This window comes from Cebus imitator, unplaced genomic scaffold (genome assembly GCF_001604975.1).
Source record: "Cebus imitator isolate Cc_AM_T3 unplaced genomic scaffold, Cebus_imitator-1.0 Scaffold2, whole genome shotgun sequence".
In the NCBI taxonomy this organism is placed as follows: Eukaryota; Metazoa; Chordata; class Mammalia; order Primates; family Cebidae; genus Cebus; species Cebus imitator.
In genome coordinates, this window is record NW_016107317.1 from 8,311,861 (window position 1) to 8,337,708 (window position 25,848).

A 25,848-nucleotide genomic window follows, 5' to 3' on the forward strand; every position below is an offset into this window, starting at 1 on the left:
TGTAAATCTCATTTTCCCCATTTTTGGAGTTAAGTAGCATGAGTAACTGTAAGGCTTTTCCAAATACTTTCTTAACCCTAAAAAACTTTCCCTCGGGACTTAGAGTATATCCAAATGGCTATCAATTACAGCTAAATGTGAGTCTATAGGCACATATGAGGTGAAGCTATATTAAAATGTGGATGGCAGTGTCTTTAACTCAGATTTGGGATGCTTTATCCAGTCATGGGAAGTATCAGAGGATCAACTTGAAATTCTGTAAAAGTCAACAATTTTGGAAAGATCAAGGAACATGGGAATATGGCCTCACCTTTTCTTTCTCACTGATGACATAAATGCCGCCCTCACTCTGTTGTTTATTGTTTCTTCCAGATGATCTTTGCATACTCAGCCCTTGGAATATACAGCCATTGCGCTGTACTCATTTTTTCCTTCCTGGAGGTATAAATAGACTGATGACGCCCTATGCTCTCTGCAGTCCGTGCATCATTCATACCGTACATCTCCTTTCTAGGTCACAAAGCTTTTTAAAAAATCAGCAGTGGTAGCAGCATGTGAGAAGATGAGCATATGACTGACTCCTTCCTTTCAGCTCAAAGCCGTGCCTTTGATAGCATCCAGACAGCAGGGCATAGAAACATGACATTTGGGTGGTCCAAGAATATCAGAGGGAAAAATAGCCATTTTTACCAAATAAAATAGCATAGTCCGAGCGTTTTTCCCTTCACCCTTTCTCCCCCAACATGCCTGATATGAAACCCTTCCCATCCAAAGCAAAACTAGGAATTTGTGTTTTGTGAGAATTTGAAGAGCCTGCCTCTCTTACTACAACCGCTTTCTTCCTTCCGATTGTATAAGCTCAAGTCATGAGAAAATGTCATCTCTCATTCTGCTTCCCTCTCTAGTAAAATAAAAATGGTCATGCTTCCTGACAGTCATGTATTATTGAGTGCCTACTGAGTGAGGAGCCGTGTGTTGAGTGTTTTGAGACGGGGTGAGGGAGGATGCTATTTTTCTGCTTTCCTCTAGCTTTGTTACGTGTTACAGTTCGTGGTGTCTAAGCCAGCACTTCACTAGAAGGCTAATTCTTAGAGGTAATCTCACATTCGAGGAAGGACAGGAACAAGATTGGTGAGTAGTGGGGACAGTACTCTTGTTGCCACTGGAGTTTGTGTGCTGGGTGCCAGGTATACATCATCTTATTTTTGTCTTGATTTGTCAATACTTTTTAGGTACCATTAATTCTAGCCTACTATGTGCCAGACTCTTCCCTAAGCATTTAGAAGTCCAGTTAACAAGAGGTAAATCTTCTGTTCATTAAAAATTTCATTTTGATAGCTAATAATATATTTGGAGGAATAAATGCTGTGAAGAAAAGCAAGCTCAGTGTTATCTGTAGGTAGTTATGGGGCATGTATGCTATCTTATATAGATTGGTCAGGGAAACATGATAAGGAGGCATTTGCTTATTTCTCTGAAAGAAGCAAGGAAATGAGAACCATGTGGATGGCTGAGAAACATGCAGTACAGGCAGAAAAAACAGCAAGCGTGAATCTCACAGGTGAGGGCACATCGGCGGAGCAAGGGCAAGAGTGATATGATAAGAGGTCATGAACGCAGCAGTGAGAAATGCCCTGGCAGCCTGTGCAGGACATACTGAGGGCTGTGGATTTTATTCTGATAAAGACATTGCAGAGGCATGGTATCATTTCACTTGCTTTTCAGAAGAGAAAGTGGAACACAGATTGTAGATGGGCAAAGGAGGCAGTATGAGACAAGTCTGTCTCTTGCAAGCCATCCAGGTGAGAGAGAACGGTGGCTTGGAGATGCCAGTGAAAGTGGAAGGAAGATGTTCTAAAAGTAGAGCCAGTTGAATTTGCTAATTGTGATAGTGTGAAATATGTATTTGGTCTTCATCCGTGTGTCCTGTCATACAGCTCCTAAAACCCTTGATAGTAGTGTCTTTTGCACGCTAATAAGGTGACTAGTGGCTGGAGGCCCTTGGTAACTTCTGGATGGGGGCTGGTCACCAGAATGACCAAGGCATGACCACAGAGTTGGGACTTTCAACCCCATCTCTCAACCTCTCGGGAGCTGAAGGTTGAGTTGATTATCAATGGCTAGTGATGTAATCAGTTATACCTGTAGAATTGAAGCCTCCATATAAATCCTAAATAAAGGACAGTGTTCAGAGAACTTTTGGGTAGCTGAACATGTGGAGGTTCCTAGAAGGCACCCACCCAGGGAGGACATGGAAGCTCTGTACCCCTTCTCCCATACCTCACCCTATGCAGCTCTCCAACTGGCTATTCGTCCATATGCTTTGTAATTTTTTTATAGTAAATGGGTAAATATATATGAAATGTTTCTCTGAATTCTGTGAGCAGCTCTAGAAAATTAATCAAACCCAAAAGAGGTGGGTTATAGGATCTCTGATTTATAGCTGGTTGTTCGAAGTACAGGTCACAACCTGGGATTTGGAATTGGCATCGGAATGGGGGGCAGTCGTGAGGGATTTAGTCCTTAAGCCAAGAGGTGGGTTATAGGATCTCTGATTTATAGCTGGTTGTTCGAAGTACAGGTCACAACCTGGGATTTGGAATTGGCATCGGAATGGGGGGCAGTCGTGAGGGATTTAGTCCTTAAGCCAAGAGGTGGGTTATAGGATCTCTGATTTATAGCTGGTTGTTCGAAGTACAGGTCACAACCTGGGATTTGGAATTGGCATCGGAATGGGGGGCAGTCGTGAGGGATTTAGTCCTTAAGCCAAGAGCTGATGCTATCTCCAGGTGGATAGTGTTAGGATTGAATTGAATTAGAGGACGCTCAGCTGGTGGCTGTGGAAGGATCTGGTGTCAGAAGTGTTGAGTGATGTGTGAGAGCAGGAGAAACACTGGTTTTTCCTACAGTCTCTTACATTAATGGATTTGTATTCTGAGAGACTGGAAGGATGGATCTATCACTTACTGAGATGGGAAGTCACAGGAAGGAATCCGTTAACCATATGTTAAAACTTTGTTAGTAATGTTAAGGCTGTTTGTTCTAGGAAACTGATGGCCATTCTTTCAAAGTAGACAGTGAATTCCATTTACATAAAAATGGATAAATTAAAATTAGTGAAGAGAACAATATTGTAACCTACAAAAATTCTGAGGTGGGTATGTTACTTTTGTTAACAGACTATTCTGAATAAAGTACACCGAAGTAACTTAGAGTTAAGACATTTTAATATTATGCCTTGGTTTTCCCAACCCGAATGGTTTCCTTCTCTTTTCATGAATTTGGATATGAATGCAGGCATTTACCTACATAATTTCTAATATTGATGATACCGATATTTCTCAGATTCACTAAAACGTTTTATTTGTAAAGAGTAATCTGCATTACATTATTTAAGGTTTTCATTATAAAGTTTTTTTGTTGTTGTTGTTCTGAGATGGAGTCTTACTGTATTGCCCTGGCTGGTATCAAAATCTGGCCTCAAGAAATCCCTACACCCTAGCCTCCTGAGTAGCTGGGATTACCACATTACATTTTGAAAGAAGAGTTTACAAATGTCTGTTTTCATGAATTTTTAAAATTATACCTTAAGTTCTGGGATACATGTGCAGAATGTACAGGTTTGTTACATAGGTATATGTAGAGATCCATGAGCCCCACATATTGGTGGGTCAGAACATAGGGAATCCACGAATCCCACGTTGGGCACCAAAATGTAGGGAGCCAGCCCTACATGACCTATGGGTACCCCAAGTTTGGTGGCAACAAAGGAATGAGAAAAAGACAGATTAAGAGAGACGGGGGACCAGAGGACCATCACTTATTACTCTGGAGGAGGCAGTGAAGGCCCCGAACTCTGATCATCCACACTATTTATTGATTATAATCACTTTAATCTACAGGGTAGGGGTGGAGTAATGGTAGAGAGTGGGTTACGTGATGGTGGAGTGAATCAGTGAGCTGGAAGTAAATTAGTGAGCTGGAGCTGGCGTGTCATTCTAAGGACTGATAACAGTGGTGGTTTGGGAGTTTCATAAAATAAGAACATGTGGTTATCTTTAGCCTGTTATCTATGTGCAGTTGATGGAACACGGGCCTTACAAGGAGCCTACAAGTCTGGCTACATCATAGTGCTACAAAGGGGTTTTATGTCCTTGAGCACAATGTTTATGGTGACAGAGCCTAGGTCACCCTGCACTGGAACATAAGGCATGGAGAGGCTTTCCTCCTCAGAGGCCTTCTGCAGCCTTCCACAGTTTGTTGTTCCTTGTTTATATGTTATTCATAACCAGCTTACGTAGGCACTCTGTAAGTCCTTTCTCCTTTGCTGCTTTTCCCAATGTGTATACATGTGCCATGGTGGTTTCCTGCACCCATCAACCTGTCATCTATGTTAGGTATTTCTCCTAATACTATCCCTCCCCTATTCCCACACCCACTGACAGGCCTTGGTGTCTGATGTTCCCCTCCCTGTGTCCATGTGTTCTCATTGTTCAAATCCTACTTATGAGTAAGAATATGTTGTGTTTGGTTTTCTGTTCCTGTGCTAGTTTGTTGAGAATGATGGTTTCCAGCTTCATTTATGATGCTGCAAAGGACATGAACTCATTCTTTTTTTTTTGGCTGCATAGTATTCCGTGGTGTATATGTGCCACATTTTCTTTATCCAGTCTATCTTTGATGGGCATTTGGGTTGGTTTCAAGTCTTTGCTATTGTAAATACTGCTGGAATAAATATATGTGTGCATGTGTCTTTACACTAGAATGATTTATAATCCTTTAGGTACATACCTAGTTATGGGATTGCTGGGTCAAATATTTCTGATTCTAAATCTTTGAGGAATTGCCACACTGTCTTCCACAATGGTTGAACTAATTTACACTCCCACCAATACTGTAAAAGTGTTCCTATTTTTCCACATCCTCTCCAGCATCTGTTGTTTCCAGAGTTTTTAATGATCACCATTCTAACTGGCATGAGATGATGTCTCATTGTAGTTTTGATTTGCATTTCTCTAATGACCAGTGATGATGAGCTTTTTCTCATATGTTTGTTGACTGCATAAATGTCTTCTTTTGTGAAGTGTCTGTTCATATCATTTGCCCACTCTTGATTTTTTAAATATTTTTTTCTTGTAAATTTGTTTAAGTTACTTGTAGATTGTGGATATTAGCCCTTTGTCAGAGGGGTGAATTGCAAATTTTTCTCCCATTCTGTAGGTTGTCTGTTCACTCTGATGATAGTTTCTTTTGCTGTACAGAAGCTCTTTAGTTAATTAATTCCCATTTGTCAATTTTGGCTTTGTTGCCATTGCTTTTGTTGTTTTAGTCATGAAGGCTTTGACCATGCCTATGTCCTGAATGGTACTGCTGAGGTTTTCTTCTAGGGTTTTTATGGTTTTAGGTCTTACATTTAAGTCTTTAATCCATCTTGAGTGGATTTTTGTATAAGGTGTAAGGAAGGGATGCAGTTTCAGTTTTCTGCATGTGGCTAGTCAGTTTTCCCAACACCACTTATTAAATAGGGAATCCTTTCCCCATTGTTTGTTTTTGTCAGGTCTGTGAAAGATCAGGTGGCTGTGGGTGTGTGGCATTAATTCCGAAGGCTCTGTTCTGTTCCATTGGTCTATATATCTGTTTTGGTACCAGTATCATGCTGTTTTGGTTACTGTGTCCTTGTAGTATAGTTTGAAGTCTGATATTTTGATGCCTCCTGCTTTGATGTTTTTGCTTAGGAGTGTCTTACCTATATGGGCTCCTTTTGGTTCCATATAAAGTTTAAGGTAGTTTTTTCTAATTCTGTGAAGAAAGTCAATGGTAGCTTGATGGGGATAGCATTGAATCTACAAATTACTTTGGGCAGTATGACCATTTTCACGATATTGATTCTTCCTATCCATGAGCATGGAATGATTTATCCATTTGTTTGTGTCCTCTCTTATTTCCTTAAACAGTGGTTTGTTGTTCTCCTTGAAGAGGTCCTTCACGTTGCTTATTAGCTGTATGTCTAGGTATTTTGTTTTCTTTGTAGCAATTGTGAATGGGAGTTCACTCATGATTTGGCTCTCTATTATTGGTACATTGGAATGCTTGTGATTTTTGCACAATGATTTTGTATCCTGAGACTTTGCTGAAGTTGCTTATCATCTTAAGGAGATTTTGTACTGAGACAATGGGGTTTTCTCAATATACGTCATGTCATCTGCAAACAGAGACAGTTTGACTTCATCTCTTCCTATTTGAATACCCTTTATTTCTTTCTCTTGCCTGATTGCCCTGGCTAGAACTTTCAATACTGTGTTGAATAAAAGTGGTGAGAGAGGGCATCCTTGTCTTGTTCTGGTTTTCATAGGGAATGCTTCAGTATGATATTGGCTGTGGGTTTGTCATAAATAGCTCTTATTATTTTGAGATAAGTTCAATCAATACCTCATTTATTGAGAGTTTTTAGCATGAAGGGGTGTTGAATTTTAACAAAGGCCTTATCTGCATCTATTGAGATAATCATGTGGTTTTTGTCATTGGTTCTGTTTATGTGATGGGTTATGTGATTTGCATATGTTGAACCAGCCTTGCATCCCAGGGATGAAGCTGACTTGATCATGGTGGATAAGCTTTTCAATGCATTGCTGCATTTGGTTTGCCAGTGTTTTATTGAGGATTTTTGCATTGAAGTTCATCAGGGATATTGGCCTGAAATTTTCTCTCTCTCTCTCTCTCTCTCTCTGTGTGTGTGTGTGTGTGTGTGTGTGTCTGCCAGGTTTTGATATCAGGATGATGCTGACCTCATAAAATGAGTTAGTGGGGAGTCCCTATTTGTTTATTGTTTCTATGACAAAGAATGGTACTAGCTCTTCTTTGTACCTCTGGTAGAATTTGACTGTGAGTCCATCTTGTCCTGGGCTTTTTTCGTTGGTAGGGTGTTAATTACTGCCTCAATTTGAACATGTTTTTGTTCTATTCAGGGATTCAACTTCCTCCTGGTTTAGTCTTGGGATGGTGTATGTGGCCAGGGATTTATCCATTTCTTCTAGATTTTTTAGTTTATTTGTGTAGAGGTGTTTATAATATTCTCTGATGGTACTTTGTATTTCTGTAGGAACAGTGGTGATATCCCCTTTATCATTTTTTATTGCGTCTATTTGATTCTTCTCTCTGTTCTTCTTTATTAATCTGGCTAATGGTCTATTTTGCTAATCTTTTAAAAAAAAACCAGCTCCTGGATTCCTTGATTTTTTCTGAAGGGTTTTGTGTGTGTGTGTGTGTGTGTGTGTGTGTGTCTCTATCCCCTTCACTTCCACTCTGATCTTAGTTATTTCTTGTCTTCTGCTAGCTTTTGAATTTGTTTGCTCTTGCTTCTCTAGTTCTTTAATTGTGATATTAGAGTGTCGATTTTAGATCTTTCCTGCTTTCTCATAGGGGCTTTTAATGCTATAAATTTTCCTCTAAACACTGCTTTATCTGTCCCAGAGGTTCTGGTACATCGTGTCTTTGTTCTCATTAGTTTCAAAGAACTTATTTATTTCTACCTTAATTTCGTTATTTACCCAGTAGTCATTCAGGAGCAGGTTGTTCAGTTTCCATGTAGTTGTGTGGTTTTGAGTGAGTTTCTTAATCCTGAGTTCTAATTTATTTTCATTGTGGTCTGAGAGACTGTTATGATTTCCGTTCCTTTGCATTTGCTGAGGGGTGTTTTACTACCAATTATGTGGTAGATTTTACAATAAGTCCGATGTGGTGCTGAGAGGAATGTGTGGTCTGTTGATTTGGGGTGGTGAGTTCTGTAGATATCTACTAGGTCCACTCGGTCCAGAACTGAGTTCAAGTTCTAAATATTCTTATTAATTTTCTGTTTTGTTGATCTTTCTAATATTGACAGTGGGATGTTAAATTCTCCTACTATTATTGTGTGGGAGTCTAAGACTGTTTGCAAGTCTCTAAGAACTTGCTTTATGAATCTGAGTGCTCCTGTATTGGGTGCATGTATATTTAGTATACTTAGCTCTTCTTGTTGCATTGACCTTTTTACCATTATGTAATGCTTTTGTCTTTTTTGATATTTGTTGGTTTAAAGTCTGTTTCATCAGAGACTAGGATTGCAACCCCTACTTTTTTTTTTTGCTTTCATTTGCTCGGCAAATATTCCTCCATCTCTTTATTATGAGCCTATGTGTGTCTTTGCATGAAGATGAGTCTCATGAATACAGCACACCAATGTTTCTTGACTCCTTATCCAATGCCAGTCTGTGTTTTTTAATTGGGGTATTTAGCCCATTTTCATTTAAGGGTAATGTTGTTATGTATGAATTTGATTTAGTCATTATTATGCTACTGGTTATTTTGCCCATGAGTTAATACAGTTTCTTCATAGTGTCAATGGTCTTTACATGTTGGCATGTTTTTGCAATGGCTGGTACTGGTTTTTCCTTTCTATATTTGGTGCTTCCTTCAGAAGCTCTTGTAAGGCAGGCCTGGTGGTGACAAAATCTCTCAGCATTTGCTTGTCTGTACAGGATTTTATTTCTCCTTTGCTTAGGAAGTTTAGTTTGACTGGATATGAAATTCTGGGTTGAAAATTCTTTTCTTTAAGGATGTTGAATATTGCCTTCCAGCCTCTTCGGGCTTGTAGGTTTGCTGCAGTAAGATCCACTGTGAGTCTGATGGGCTTCCATTTGTGAATAACTCAACCTTTCTCTCTGGCTGCCTTAGCATTTGTTCCTTCATTTCAACTTTGGTGAATCTGACCAGTAGGTGTCTTGGGCTGCTATTCTCAAGGAGTATCTTTGTGATGTTCTATGTATTTCCTGAATTTGAATGTTGGCCTGCTTTGCTGGGTTGTAGAAGTTCTCCTGAATAATATCTGGAAAAGTGTTTTCCAACTTGGTTTTCTCCCTGTCACATTGAGGTACACCAATCAAATGTAGGTTAGATCTTTTCACATAATCCCATATTTCTTGGAGGCTTTGTTCCTTTTCATTCCTTTTTCTCTAATCTTCACAGTTTATTAAGTTGATCTTCAATCTATGATATCTTTTTTTCTTTCTGTTTGATTCATTCTGCTATTGATAATTGTGTATGTTTCATGACGTTCTCATGCTGTGTTTTTTAGCTCCGGGGGTCATTTATGTTCTCTAAACTGGTTATTCTATTTAGAAATTAATCTTTTTTCAAGGTTCTTAGTTTCCTAGAATTGGGTTGAACATGCTCTTTTAGCTCAAAGGAGTTTGCCATTACACCCCTTCTGAAGCCTACTTCTGTCAGTTCGTCAAACTAATTCTCCATCCACTTTTGTTCCCTTGCTCAGGAGGAGTTATGATCCTTTGGAGGAGAAAAGACATTCTGGTTTTTGGAATTTTCAGCCTTTTTGCGATAGTTTGTTCTCATCTTCATTGATTTATCTACCTTTGGTCTTCGATGTTTGTGACCTTCGAATGTAGTTTATGTATGGATATCCTTTTTATTGATGTTGATGTTATTCCTTTCTGTTTGTTAGTTTTTCTTCTAAGAGTCAGGCCCCTTTGCTACAAGTCTGCTGGAGTTTGCTGGAGGTCCACTGCAGACCCTGTTTGCCTGGGTATCACCACTGGAGGCTGCACAGATTGCTGCCTGTTCCTTCCTCTGGAAGCTTCGTCCCAGAGGGGCATCTGCCAGGTGCCAGCTGGAGCTCTCCGGTATGAGGTGTCTGTCAACTTCTGCTGGGAGGTGTCTCCCAGTCAGGAGGCATGGCGGTCAGGGATCCACTTGTGGCAGAGCTTGAGTGCTGTGCTGGGAGATTCACTGCTCTCTTCATAGCTGGCAGGCAGGAAAGTTTAAGTCTGCTGAAGCTGCACCCATGGCCACCTTTTCCCCCAGGTGCTCTGTTCCAGGGAGATAGGAGTTTTATATAAGCCCCTGATGGGGGCTGCTGCCTTTCTTTCAGAGACGCCCTGCACAAAGTGGAGTAATCAAGAGAGGCAGTGTGGCTAGAGTGGCTTTGAGGCAGTGGACTCTGCCGTGTTGGAAATTCCTGATGGCTTTGTTTACACAGCGGAAAACTGCCTACTCAAGTCTCAGTAATGGTGGACACCCTTTCCCCCACCAAGCTCGAGCATCCCAGGTGGACTTCAAACTGCTCTGCTGGCAACAAGAATTTTAAGCCAGTGGATCTTAGCTTACTGGGCTCTGTGGGGGTGGGATCCGCTGAGCTAGACAACTTGATTCCCTGACTTCAGCCCCCTTTCCAAGGGAGTGAATGGTTCTGTCTCATTGGCCTTCCTGGCATCATTGGATATGAAGAAAACAAAACAAAAAACTCCCACAGCTAATTCGGTTTCTGCCCAAATAGCTGCCCAGTTTTGTGTTTCAAACCTAGAGCCCTGGTAGTATAACCACTTGAGGGAATCTCCTGGTATGCTAGTTGCAAAGACCGTGGGAAAGGCATAGTATCTGGGCTGCAATGAATCGTTCCTTATGGCACAGTCCCTTATGGCTTCCCTTGGCCAGGGGAGGGAATTCCCCAATCCCTTGAGCTTTCCGGGTGAGGGGCTTCTGTTTACCCTCCATAGGCTGTGCTCAATGTCTAACCAGTCCCAATGATATGTGCCGGTACCTCAGTTGGAAACGCAGAAATCACCCGCCCTCTGTTGATCTCCCTGGAAGCTGCAGACCAGAGCTGTTCCTATTTGGCCATCTTGACCAGGAATCTCCCTGCATTGTAAAAGAGGTTTTGTTACAAAAGATTCAGTTAATCTCTTTAAATGGAATTTATTCTGGTTTCCTACTTCCTCCATTAAAGTGCATTAATCCTTCTTAACATATGTGTTTATCACCTGATAAACAACTGGATTGCTAAGTATGTAAAAGCTACTTTATAAAGTAGCTAAAAAATTTTGTTGCATAGCACCCAATGTGATTTAGCCATTTCAACATTGTATTTTATTAACAGCACAGTCCAGTCCTAAATAGTGAAAAGATTTTCTACTCAAATTTTCCCCTAGAAAGAGAAGCTTGAGATATAGAGGAATCATCTTTTCTCCTAATGATTCTGCCTTTTGATGAAGTAATAATCTGTGTTATTCCAGGTCTTTTAAATTTTAGACATAACTTAATTCATTTTAATAGTTACTTTAGAAAATAAAATTTTATGAGGCAAAATATAGCAAAATTACAACACCACATTTTTCTTTTTCCAATCAGAGTGTTTCATTTACAAATATTGCCATTTATTTTTTATTTTTATTTTTTAGAACATTTAAAATTTTTAATCCTTTCTTTACAGATTGCCTAGATCACTTTTTGATTAAGAAAAGTGTAGAAAGTTAGTGCCAAGGTGAATGCCAGGTGGTGACATGTGTCAGTTTCCACAGAGTCCTGCTTTGAGGGGTCTCTGCTCACAGTTGCTGGAACCAGTTGTGGCAGACTTTAGTCCACAGGTTGGTTTTCCCCATATTTCTCTACAAACTCTTCAGTATTCTTGAGGAATTTTTTATGGTCTTTAAAATATTCTTCAGCTAGGTCAGCCTGAAGCAGTGCTCAGGCTGGGGGTCATTCACCAGTGCCATGAGGGATTGCATTACTTGGTCAGTTTTGGTTGCTGGCTTCCAGTTTTCAGCACTAATTACGGAAAGACAGACCTGTCCCTTTTCATCATTGACCTTTGGGTGACAGATCTTTATTTTAAATGTGATCTTTGGTGGTTTAAATGGGTACTCTGCTGGAAAGTTGATTTCTATTCTGAAGTCCCCCTTATCATACGGAGCATTGTCAGGATCAGTAAGCCCTTGCCAAGTCAATAAATTAGTTTCATCAACTTGGATGTTACGGAAGTTTTTCATTCCACATCTGCGGATTTATTCAATTTCCTTCATCAGCCTCCTGCTGGCTGCCATCTTGGATTTGGTGTTGCTCCTTTCCCAGAATGCAACATGGTCTAACATTGCCATTTATTGTGGTTTATTTTGTTGAGCTTGATGCTTTGCATTAGTTTGTTACTTAACAATTATCTATTGAGTGCTTACTACACTTGTCTAGTTTCCAAAAATTTTAAGGTTTATGCTAAACACTGAGGACACAGTAGTGAATGAGACCTAGTCCCTGCCACACAGGGGCCAATAAGTCACAGATATGAATTAGTCCTTTCCCCTGACTTTTGAGATTCCAATTTCAAAGGGGTTGTCAAAGAGACAGTGCCATATTCGTGAATCTTTTAGCCAACTAGGTTAAAAATAAATTTTCACATATTTCTATTTAGTCCACTGGACACCAATATACTTTAATAATTGTGTTTAAAATAGAAAACTCCTTCAGTTTGAAGCTGTCTTTTATTTGAGAACAGTGAAAAACAGATTCATGGATTATTATAAAAGATGAACAAGTTTGATGCCTGAAATAGCTCCTTTACATGTTATTTTAACATTTGAGAGAATGCTCTTCAAATGCAGAATTGGCTACAGGTGTTAGAAGGAGTAGTTCAAATTGTCTTCAACCAAGAGTCATCTAGAATTTGACTGCATCTTGATATATCAAAGATGCTGTCTGGGAATGTGCTTATATTTTGATGAGTAATGTGTTTTTATAACAAATGAAGATACATGTCAGAATGTTGAGCTGGTCAGGTCTCAGTATGGGATTTGAAGAATAGCATACCAGTCAGTGGGCACTAAACAAAAATTGGGTTTACTTGGGTACATGAGAACTCTTTTAGCCAACTAGGTAAAAATAAATTTTCACATATTTCTATTGAGCCCACTGGAGACCAATATACTTTAATAATTGTGTTTAAAATAGAAAACTGCTTCAGTTTGAAGCTGTCTTTTATTTGAGAAAAGTGAAAAACAGATTCATGGAATATTATAAAAAATAAATAAGTTTGATGCCTAAAATGGACAATGCTCCTTTACATGTTATTTTAACATGTAACATATTTTTACCTAGTTGGCCTTCTGACTTGGTCCGAGAACTTGTTCAAGTTTCTAACTCCAGCTGAATCACAGTGTGAAGGCGAACAAGTAAAAAAGCTTAGTTACTGCAGAAAGCTGCTTGCAGTTTCAGTTTTACAAAGCTCACTGTTTAAATCTAGTAGTTACCTTTTAATCCCTTCAGGTATGTCAGCAAATTTCTAGTATTTGGAAATATGCCTTGGTCACTTGCAAAAGGATGTGGAAGATACGAATCATAGTAAAATGTCAGGTATTTAGGAATCTGGTTCAAACTTCCAAATAAGGATTGTTTCAGACCTCAGTGTATTAACAGTTTTCCTAAATATTCAGTGGTCTTTCTTTCTTTTTTTTTTTTTTTTTGAGATGCAGTCTTGCTGTGTCTCCCAGGCTGGAGTGCAGTGGCACCATCTCAGCTCACTGCAAACTCTGCCTCCCAGGTTCAAGTGATTCTCCTGCCTCAGCCTCCCAAGTAGCTGGGATTACAGGTGTGTGCCACCATGCCTGGCTAATGTTTGTATTTTCGGTAGACGTAGGATTTTGCCATGTTGGCCAGGCTGGTCTTAAACTCCTGGCCTCAAGTGATCCGCCCACCTTGGCCTCCCAGGTCTCAAGTGATCTTCCTGCCTTGGCCTCCCAAAGTGCTGGGATTACAGGCTTGAGCAAGTGCACTCAGCCTCATTCACTTATAGTTTTTAATTTTTTTATGGGAGAAAGGACCAGTGACCTTTTTGAATGTGAGAGGGATCCCAAAGCAAAAGGCAATTTATTTCCTTTCTTTTAATTCTGTCACATTACATGGCACCCCAGTATCTAGAAGAATTTTCTCTTATGTGAGATAAATGTGTTGGACTTCCTTTGGAAAGAATCAGGTTTTATATTCATTTAGAAATATTTGTGCCTCTAATGTGGTTGCAATTGTACATGACACACAGTTGTTTATTTAACTATGTTTCACCCTTTTGTCTTGTGTGGGATGCTCACACTTAACTGCATTTCTCTTTGTTGAATAGTTTAGCCCTGACTCACTATCTTCATCTGGTCAATCTGCCTTGTTTTTGTACCTGAACGATATCTCTTATCACCTGACCAAAATGCCCTGGCTCCATAGGTCTCAGCTTAGAAGTTGCTTCATGGAATGCTTCCCTGAACAAGGCTTTCCATATTCCCAAAGGGAGTACTTAATCCCAGTAAAATATTAGTGCTCCTGAATCATGGTATTCCTTTGCATGCATCAGACTAGTTCTCATTGTGGTTCATATAGTCTGACTTGTGCAGATACAAGATTAGTATCTTTCTTGTTCACTGTTCTTGTTCTAAGTGCCTGATTTAGCACGTGGGTCATAGCAATCATGCCTAATGAGTGTAATTGAAACAAAATATTTTTTTTAGAATTTGGAAGTCATTTGTCTTCATGTGTATTTTTCTCCCTTTTCTGGTCATCAGCATTAGAACTGAAGTCATCTTCAATATCGATCTCTCCCTCATCCATTCATTAAGTCATTCACAAAATTTTGACCGTTTTCCTTTGCATTGTGTCTCTAAATGGTCATCCTCTTCTCCTTTTTCAGATTAAGATTCTTGTTTTCTTTACCTGTTGGTAAAACAGGTTTGGGAAATGCTAGTTAAGCAGTTAATGATTTAGTTATCACAGGACTCGACAAAACCTCTAATGAAAGAAAGAACATTGTACATTTTGACAGAAGGAATGCAGGATATAACATTTGCTATATTTGTTTGATCAGAGAAGCTTTTTTCCGTCTCAGGGAATCTTATGTGGTTAATGATCTGCAAAACCCACCTGGGGAAATGTTGGCAGAATTGTGCAGCAGTCACCCTCTCATCATGGGCTGCAGTTCATTTGACTTTAATTTAACGATAGACATCAGCTATAGACAGAAAACACATGGAAGGGAAGCATGCCAGCCCCCTGACACTGAATGACTTCTGACCCTTGCACTCTTTTGATAGCTCAGACCATGGTACCTTGATTAGGTGAAGGGGCCCCAGGTAGGGAATTATGCACCTTATTCACCTGCTAAAGACACTGCTAATTCTTCTCGCAGTACTTCCTCGGTGCTGTCTTGGTAAGATTTAAAATGTTTTTAGCCTCTGTCTTTAGGTACCTTCAGAAAGAATGCCATGGTGCTCCTACTTAATGTCCGCCTACAGCACTGTTTTGAATCTGCAGGTGCAAGGGATTTAAAAGCCAATCACGGTGAAATCGGGTTTTTATTTACCAGATTTATGATTACTGGTTTTAGATGACAAACTTGATCATGTAGAAGTCGTTTGCTGAGGTACCGGTATATAGATGGCAAAAACTATGGAAAGAGAGAGCCATGATTTGCCAAGAGTACCTAAGAACTAAGTAAAATAGAAAGTTCAGTTTTTGGTTAAAGGAGCCAGAGAGGAAAAGCTTGTAAAATGTTAGATAGTTTTTTGTCCCTGTTTTGAATATAATTAGGGATAATGTTTGGGAAATCAGGTTGTTGACACATTGATAATCCCATTAGATTTTTCCAGTTGCTCAGATTTTGGAGTCCTCCTTCCTTAGCTCTGTTTCTCTTACAACTCACATTTGATCTATCTTATTCCACCTGACTTCAAAATATCTAGAGTCTCACCATCTAACTGTCTACACAGTTACCATCATCTGTTGCCCGAATTATCTGTTGCCTGCTTCCCCTCTTGCCTCCTTCTGGTTTACTCATCACACGGCAGCAGGACTAAGCCTTTGAAAGGTGAAGCACACCATGTCTTCTCTGCAGTCTTGCAATTGCATTGCCTCTCATTCAGAATAAAATTTGACATTCTTCACCCAGGAAATGAGCTCAGCCATCATTTGTCTCCCTGTGATATCTCTGACCTCATGTTTTAACACTTTCCCCATTACTCACTCTAGTCACATCAGCTCCTGGCTCTTGCTTGAACCCGCTAAGCATATCTTTACCTTGGATTTTTGACGCTTGTTGTTTCCTCTGCCTGGAATGTACTTTTTTCAGTGTACACGTAGATTATTTTTTTATTTCCTTGCCTATGCTCCAATTTTCTTCATGAATAGTCTTCCCGTATTACTTTATTTAAAACAATTCATACACACTTTTCCTCACCACTCTATCTTTACCTAACTGTATTTTTCTGCATTGTTTGTATTACCAGCTGACATCTTATTTTCTTACTGGCTGCCTTCTTTAACTCAAATGTAAGCTCAATAAGAGCAGGGCTTTGTTTGCTTGCTTGCTTATTTATTTATTAATTTTTAAGTTCAGGGGTACACGTGCAGATTTGATATGTAAGTAAACTCAGGTCACAAGGGTTTGTTATACAGATTATTTAGTCACTTAGGTATTGAGCCTTGTACCCATTATTTATTTTTCCTGATCCTCTCCTTTCCCCCACTCTTCACCCTCCAATAGACCCCAGTGTGTGGTGTTCCCCTATATGTGTCCATGTGTTCTCATCATTTAGCTCCCACTTATAAGTGAGAACATGTGGCATTTGGTTTTCTGTTCCTATGTTAGTTCGCTAAAGATAATGGCCTCCATATCCATCCATTTTCCTGCACAGGACACGGTCTCATTTTTTTATGACTGCATAGTATTCCACGGTGTATATGTACCACATTTTCTTTATCCATTCTACTGTTGATGTGCATTTAGGTTGATTCCATATCTTTGCTATTGTGAATAGTGTTGCAATGACCAACATGTGCATGTTTCTTTATGACAGAACAATTTATATTCCTTTGGGTATATACCCAGTAATGGGATTTCTGGGTTGAATGGTAGTTCTGTTTTCAGCTCTTTGAGGAATCACACTGCTTTCTACAGTGGCTGAACTAATTTACAGAATGGGAGAACTAACAGTGTATAAACGTTTCTTTTTCTCCACAGCCTCACCAGCATCTGCTGCTTTTTGACTTTTTCATAATAGTCATTCTGATTAGTATGAGATGGTATCTCACTGTTTTGATTTTCATCTCTCTAATGATCAGTCATGTAGAGCTTTTTTTTTCATATGCTTGTTGGCCCCATGTATGTCTTCTTTTGAAAGTGTTTGTTCATGTCCTTTGCCCGCTTTTTAATGGGGTTGTTTGCTTTTTTCTTGTGAATTCAAGTTCCTTACAGATGCTGGATATTAGACCTTTCTCTGATGCATAGCTTGCAAAAATCTTCTCCCATTTTGTAGATTGTCTGTTTACTCTGTTGATAGCTTTTCTGTGCAGAGCTCTTTAATTAGATTTCATTGGTTTTATCTTACTCATTGCTAAATAATAGTGCTTGTAACAGGATTCTGGCATGTAGTAGGCATGCACCAGATGCTTGCAAAATAAATTAGGATTAAAGAATGTGTGAGCAAGCCCTCTTGTTTGTTATGGAATTCAGTATTTATTAAGAAATAGTAGGCTACTTTTCAACAAATCCCTGTCATGTCTCTCTGTTTGTTCTAAAATTGGTAAGCTTTCTAACTATAAGCATATAGGTAAACATCACAGTAATTTTTCCTCTCCTATTTCTCTCCTTTTCTCTTGTAGCATGATGCCAGGTGTAGCATGATGCCCAAAAACATTGAAAAGGTTGGGAAAGCTCTAAGAGGTGGATAGTAGAATAATCCATCCAGATATCTCTTCCTGGGTCTACCTGAACGGATTTTAGGGACTGTTACTGTGTGATGTATCTAAAGTTTTCCTCCATCAAAGCGTTTATCCCTGGAACATTTCTATCAATGTAACATCTTAATGATAAGTTGGCATTGGACCACAACATATGGCATTTTTCCTTGGTAAAAGAAATACATGAAGAAAATCTTAAAATCTTTGGGAGCGCTAAAAATGAATGGACAGTAATATTAAATATAGCCAGGATATAAATATGTAATATTTAAATATTTATATCCAGGACATCTCGATGACCTGTAGGTTCCCTCATGAAGGGATCATCGTCTGTAGCAGCATTTCTTCAATGAGGAGAGAGAGTACATATTTTAGAACCTTTAGAGAGAATTGGAGGCATTTACTATGTTTTGCTTTAAATAAGTTTGCTGAGTGACAAGAATAAGTCATACAGCTTAACTTTGCTAAAATACCAAGCAGGTAGAATTTTAAAATGCTGAATTTTGTAATACGTTCCCTGGGAGTTAGTTTGCTTATGTAATACACTATACCACCAAAGAGATACTATACAAACAAATTTGGGGAGAATTTAATAAAATAAGTATTAGTATTTCACATTCAAACCATAAAGTTGATTTCTTAGGAAATTATACACCCCAGTACTGATGAAAATATGCATCCCTCTGAATTGCAGCATGAACCAAATCTCATATAACCTAAATCGATAGCTCCAAAGCAAAACCAACTTACAAAAACAGGCCAGCATTACAGTAATTAAAAACATGACCAACTTTGTACAATATTCTAGCTATATTAATACTGTAATAAAGAATTAACACAAAAAATTTGCTGGAAATACAATTATGTTTATGTGTGTCCATGGGTAGAGTTCCCAAGCATTGCATGGGGGTGCAACTAGTGATTCAGTTATTTCAGTTTATTAGAAGTTTAATAATCCCTTATAAGCTCTCTTGTATCTTTACAAAATAGTATTTAATGACAGGTAAAAAGAATGAAAGTTATGGACTTACCCACAGGAATCAAGCAAAGGGCTTATGATTTTGGATGAGTTTGCCAGCTGGGGACCATTCTGAGAATAACTGTTCTCTCTTAGCCTAAACGTGGAGATGCTTTTTTCGAATAGCCTTAGTTTTTGCTTTCTCTTCCTTGGTTGAGGTATATTAAAGCCTCCTTCCAGGAAATCTCTTTAATCCCATTTTATACAGTCAAGGCAATCACTTCATTATCAGAAATGCATCTATTTCCAATGAAAACCAAAACCTCATAAAACAAACAAAACCTGACAATTCACATAACAAGAAAATTTCAATCAAAATCTAAGAAAAGACATTGAGTAGTGAAGAAATTCCTTTCTAATACGGAATATACAATAGGAAAAGCATTCTATTTTCTAATTCTTATCAGGGAAAGTTTGCTCTTTATTCTGTTATTCTATTTGTTCTACATTATTCTAAATTTTCTATTTTTTTCATTTAGTTTTGCTTTTCATATTAACATTGCTATACTGAGACACTAAATTTATATGGGTAGCTTAGATTTTTATAGGAATCCCAATAGTATTATACTTGTAGTATTTGGCTCATGGATAAAACAAGGTGCATATGAAGTAAAATTTCTTCATATACATGCATATAACACATATAAAAATATTTGCATATATGTAAACTTAATTCATTCGTGTTTTTATCCTTATACAAAATATTTTAACTGGAATTCTATATACACACATTTTATATATAAATTATTATATAATGTTAGTGGTTGACCCAAAATAGAATACAGATTTCCTTAAGTTTTAATGAAACTAGAATAGAAAAGGGTATAATGTCTCTATTCAAAGTAAGGGTTAATCTACTTTTGGTAGGTTGAAAGTAGAACATTTTCTTATCTGAGTTATTATATCTGTTAAAAAATAACTTGTAACATAATTAAATATGTCATAGTTGGTTTATGGCAATGCTGTAAAAATGTTTTTAAAAAGAACTTCTGAACTATGCCCTGATTAATAAACATGTCACATAGATTGCCATTTAGAAGGGTTATTTTATTTCCCTAAAACTGCTGCATTTTGAGCCTATCTTCTCAGTAAGTTTTAACAATGTTGTTTATATAGTTAGATAATGTGATTATTTTAGTGATTCCTTTAGATACTAACTTTGCTAACTGGGAGATATGATAATTGACATTTTTTTCTTCAAAAATATTTCCAGATTTTTTTTCTTCCGGATTTCAGAAATTTGAATCATTTTATACACTAGTGAATTTTCATTATTTTGTGTATGTTCATCTTCACATGGATGTATTTATTATTGATAAAGCAGCCGTCCTGTTTATTGCGAAAGTACAAAGAACAGTGCTTGGTGCCTTTTTAGCTTTGCCTCAAAGTTGTTAATATGTTTTCTGAAAGTCCCACTATTGATTGCCTCGCATGTGCCTCTACAATTCCCATCTCAATCTAGTTCGTTTGTTGCCACTATTTCCTTTGTTTTTTCAAGAATAGTCCTTTTACTTATCCTGAGTTTTATTGAGGTATATAAATATTAAACTTTCCAAAAAGATTTGTGATGAATATATAATGTGAGGCAAATCTTGTATAGGTTTAAGAGTGTGCTGGATTAAGTTTAGAAATAGCATCTGGTCAGTAGTTCTCTCTCCACCTTCTTACTAACGTGCCCTTAGAAACACAGGAAAAGATACATGCAGAAAACTGGTGACATTCAACCTACTGCCTGTCTGGGAAGAGTTTTCACTTACTATAAGCAGATAAAACTGGAAACAATCCCATTCTTGTCTTCCTATCTACTGTCAGAAAGGTAGAGCAAAACTTAGGGGCTTTCCCAGACACAGTAGGGCTTTCCCTACTGTCAGTTTTGCTCTACTTGTCTGACAGTAGGTAGGAAGACAAGCTGTCCTTCCTAAGATTCAGAAACATAAGATTCAGAAACATAGAGCTATGTCAGTAACAAGCAAAGACAGACATTAGAATACTGTCCATGGATATAGCCTTTGAGGCATTAGACTGTTGTCTACACTACGTTATATAGCCATTAGACTGTTGTCTGCACTACATTATGTAGCCGTTAACATGGTGTTTGCTGTGGCTCACGGTGATTAAAAAATGCTTATGGTAAAACCTTAAGAAGGGAAAAAAATTTGAATTTATACAAAAAGAATATGTAAGGGTATAAAAATATATAAATGAAAGTGCCTAGTTATAAGGGTGATGGAAATGTGTTAAATGTTAACAGTGCTTTCTTATGAGATGGAGAAATTACGGGTGACTTTTCCTTCACAGTTTAGTGTTTCTTTGTACTTCTAAAAATTTGTACAATACACATCTGTTATTTGTAATTTTGTATGTTGAGTATGTATCAAGTTGCATTTAAATAAAAGGAAAGCATGGGTGGAAAATATAAGACATTTTTATAAATACTTTTTAATGTCTGTAATTTCTTTAACCATCCTGGAAGATAGACTTGATATTGATATTTTACAATTATGACTAGAATATTTGTGAAATCTTTCCAACTTCAAACCCCGTGGGCCTTCTACTATACCTTGTTACAAACCGAAAATCATCCTTATGGAAAGCAAAGACAGAAAATATATTAAATAAGTATAAAATATATAAATAAGTATATGTTATTTGTACAGAGTAAAAATTTTAAAGACATTTTTGAAGTTACTAGCATAATTTCTATCTTTTTAAATTTACATATAACTTTTAGTGTGTTTGTTACTAGTAATATATGAAGAAAAAATAATGTATAATTTGACCATCAAGAGATTGTTTTACATTGTACAGCGTGTTCTTCATATTTTAGTGTATATACCTTCATACATCTAGAATCAATGGTTTCATAGCATTAATCTGAAATATATACTTAAAAGTTTTCAATTTAGTACCATTAATAAGAAGATAATATACTTATGAGTTATATTGGTTTTATTGTGTATCTGTAGTGCCCAGTCAGAAAATTGGAACCTACTCTAACGTAAGCAGTAAGATATTGAATGAAAGCAATCAATTACAATAACAGAAGGACTGGAGGCACAAAAGAGAGAAAAGGCTATCATCCAAATATCAGAATGCTGTTACCACCCAGAGCTGGAGGCCAGGAAATTGTATTTGTTGCTGAATTGCAGGAGAGGCTGGTGCTTCTGCTGTGATCTCACAACAGCATTGTGCCATTGTGGCACAGCAGCCTTCTAGGAGCCGATACTACTAATGTCTATGAAACTACCAAGCTGGATACCATAGTTACCTACAGTGGTTCTCAGTAGCCCTCTGCTGCTGTTGCCTCAGCAAAAAAAAATAACCTATACTTCCTATCACCTTCAAATCTCTAATCATTGCCTCCCATTGGCAGAACCTGACAAGAAGCCAGCTGGCTAAGGATTAAGAAAAATGTAGTTTAGAGCCATCCTGCCTTCTGTGAATCAGAAAGATGGGGATGGAGTTGATGGCCAACAAAGACTTTTCACACATTTATTCATTAATTCATTTTAGTAATTTTCTTCTTGCATACTACTTGTTTTAATAACTAACCTTCAAGTGAATAATCAACAGTAATGGCAATTCATTGGCTGAAAGCGTACACTGTAATTTATTAAAAGCAAAATATCATTAGGAAATGAATAATTGGAGAAATAGGATGGTATCAAGAAAGATACATGTGCTTTTCTGAAGCATCTCATACATAGTTTATATAAAGAATGCAATACAAAAAATTAAAATCCCGATAAATCAAAACTTTAAACGTATGGAATAATATGAAAGTTGTACATGGTAATGGCAGGGTGGAATTCCAACTGATTAGTTTGAACAAAGACAATACTACTTTTTAATTATGGAAAATAAACTTAGTAGTCATCTCAAGATTACTAGCAATTCTTCCTTAAAATGTTTGCAAATGAAAAGATGGCTTCAGCCTGATTATTTTAAAGCCTGTGTGGTTCATCAGTTTAAGTAGGGAAGTGGGACCTGGCAATCTCAGAGGAATTCTGTAGCTTCCATGCCCCTGCTCCCCCCTTTCCATGGCTCACTACTGCCATTCACATAAGCAAACACTACCTTCCCTCAGTCATTCAGATCATGGATGAATGCCATTCTGTGTTTAGCTTAACCACCATCATTCTTGATAAAATATAACTTTTTACTTGAGTAGTGCATACCTAGTATAATAGACTACAGTATTTCTTGAAATATAGAGTCCATATCAGTGGTGGTATAAAAGATTATTTTAGATACAAGCAGATATGCTGGTGGATAATATTAAGTGTTTACTAAATTATTTGATTTTCATTTCTACTCTAATATTCCTGAATTAGATAAGGGGAGCAGATCTCAACTTGGAGCTAGGATGTTTTCATGTCCCTCCAACCCTCACTGATCAACTTTGTAACAGAGAACAGGCCTCAGGCTACCAGTGTTTGTCAGGAAACAAAAGAGGATCTTGTGAGAATTGAAAGAGATGGCATTATCTTTCCTTGACTTTAGTTTTATGGCCACTTCGTACTTACATAAAGTATTACTGAGTTTCCATTTAAGTCATGATATAGAGTTTTAAAAAATAAATCCCACTGGAAACAGAATTTTACTTATAGAAGAACACTAAGTGTACAATAATATGGTGGTTGGTCTATAACGTGGTAGAATCACCAAGGTAATTGCTATGTGAATATTTGAAATTTTGGAAGCAGTAATATATATAGCACATTTGCTTCTATCTTTTTCTTCTTTAATTTTCAATAAAGATATAATACAGAACTATAGACTTATCTGGAAAAACTAGATAATCATTTGTCTACTTCTTTCTCTAAATAATGTATATTAAGTTTTGGGCTCAACCCAGTAACTAAAAGGGATGATGGTGATGATTATTATTATTGATTATTGTTTTCTTAAAAATGTATTAAAATACTCTTACAGAAAATTGTAATGAACTTTTTCCAGTTGGTTTACCAAGTGCATAAGAAATAGTTATCAGTAAAAATGCCAATGTACACATTTATAATAGCCTATGTTTTCCCCAAAATGGCAGATTATTATCTATCTGCAATGCATCAGGATGTAAATAGTATTAGAAGACTTTTAAAAATATCAGTTAGAATGGGAATGAAGGCATACTAAAGGAAGGAATAGAAACAAAGCGACAAAGCACTTTTTTTGGCCACCTCCCCGCTGCATGTCTCTACTTTGGGTGCTACTCAGATGTAGCTAGAGTTGGCACCACTAGAGTTACTACTAATCTTGGATCACACATCTAACTTAATTTTAGGTTGAAAATATGAGAAAAGTGTTCTTATCATTGACAAGTAATTAACCCCAGAATTTCCAAATCAATTTTGAATATCAGGAAGATTAAACATCAAACAACTAGAGGCCAGGTGCAATGGCTCATGCCTGTAATCCCAGCACTTTGGGAGGCTGAGCTGGGCAGATCACTTGAGGTCAGGAGTTCAAGACCAGCCTGGCCAACATGACAAAACGCTGCCTCTACTAAAAATATGAAAATCAGCTGGGCCTGGTGGCATGCATCTGTAGTCTCAGCTACTCAGAAGGCAGGAGAATTGCTTGAACTTGGGAGGCGGAGATTTCAGTGAGGTGAGATTGCACTACTGTACTCCAGCTTGGATGACAGAGAAAGACTCCATCTTAAAAAAAAAAAAAACAAAAAAACTAACTACTTTTTGGTTGTTTGTGAAGATTTGGGTCAGTGATAAACCCCTTTAAATAATTGTATTTTTCTCCTCAGAGTTGCCATATATATTATTCTGATTTGTTTGCTCTAATTTAAATTTTAGTTCGAGTTAAAAAAATGTTACTTTCAATGTCTAAAGTTTCCTTTTATTCTTCATTTCTCTAAACATTTACTTCAAGCTTTCATGCAATTTGGTATTCATTTAGTTAAAACCTCTTGTAAAATATCAACATACTTTAACAAAGTAAAATCTATACTTTTTTTTTTTGTGAGGCAGCATCTCACTCTCTCACGTAGGCTGGAGTATAGTGGCAAGATCATGGCTCACTGTAGCCTTGAACTTCCAGGCTCAAGGGATCCTCCTACTTCAGCTTCCTGAGTAGCTGGAGCCACAGGTGCATACCACCATGCCAGGCTAATTTTTTATTTTTTGCAGAGATAGGCTATCCCTATGTTGCCCAGGCTGGTCTCAAACTCCAGGCCTCAAGCACTCCTCTTGTCTTGGCCCCCAAATTGCTGGGATTACAGGCATGAGCCACTGCACCTGGCAAATCTATACCCTTGATTATGCCCATGATAAATTATCTCAGTTATAGTATATCACCTGTGTCTACGTAATGAGAGGGATAATAAGAGTAGCGATTGCCACCAATAAGACTTTTTGAAAATAAACATGAAAATAACTTACAGATATTTTAAGTTCCAGGTATCAAAATTGTTATTGTATGGAAAGCAATAGACTAGGAGTCAGAAGACTATTACCCCATCATTGACAAAGCTGGAGATAAATATATGATGTCTGTAAATCTCCATTTCTTTATCTATAAAATGAAAGTAATTATCTTTTCTTTTTCTACCTTGCTGTGTTTTTTTCAATATTAAGTATATTGATAAGTAATTTGTATGTATTTTTCAAACTTTATATAATTATGTTATACTTATTTGTTGCTCAAATCTTAATGCTAAATGACTAATATCTAAGCGTGTAATTTATTCCTAGATGAAGAATCATCTAAGCCTATGGTAAATATGTCAAAAGGTATTATTTTGTTTATATTATCGCAAACAATCTCTAGATCTATAAGGATGTAGAGTTAGAAATGCAAAGTATGTTTTCTGAAAGATTACTGAATCTACTCTTTTCATATTTCTTTCAGTACTCTCCCAATATATTTTTAAATAATACATTCTCTACTTAGAAAAGTAGTATGTACCTGCTGCGGAATATGCAGAAAAGTGTCAAGAAGGGGACAAAACATACTTAATTCCACTTCCAAGGCCTGGGAACTTTTTATATTTTGGCATAGTTACTTCATTTTGCATGCGTGTCTTTGTGTTTGTATGTATATGTGTGTGCATGTGTGTGTAGTTCTTATTTTAGACTTTTACAAAATGAAGACCATAACGTGTAAAGAATGTATGCCTACTTTATAGTTGGATTTTTCACTTAATTTATTTCTTTATCCAAAAAGCAGAATCATTAAAATTTGTTACTGCCTAGTTTAGGTTGTTAATAATATTCGCTAATGATACTGTTAGGCTCACAGTTAATTTTATGTTGTAATCATCATTCTGCACTTGCCACTAGATGGCT

At 37.4% G+C, this 25,848-nt stretch overlaps 1 protein-coding gene and 1 pseudogene across 1 annotated transcript in view; one reads left to right on the plus strand and one right to left on the minus strand.

Annotated features, from left to right (window-relative positions):
• Positions 1 to 25,848, plus strand: part of PDE3A (phosphodiesterase 3A) — a 316,106-nt gene that overhangs the window by 74,342 nt on the left and 215,916 nt on the right. The gene's annotated exons all lie outside the window — the stretch shown is intronic.
• Positions 11,401 to 11,867, minus strand: LOC108304685 (annotated as a pseudogene).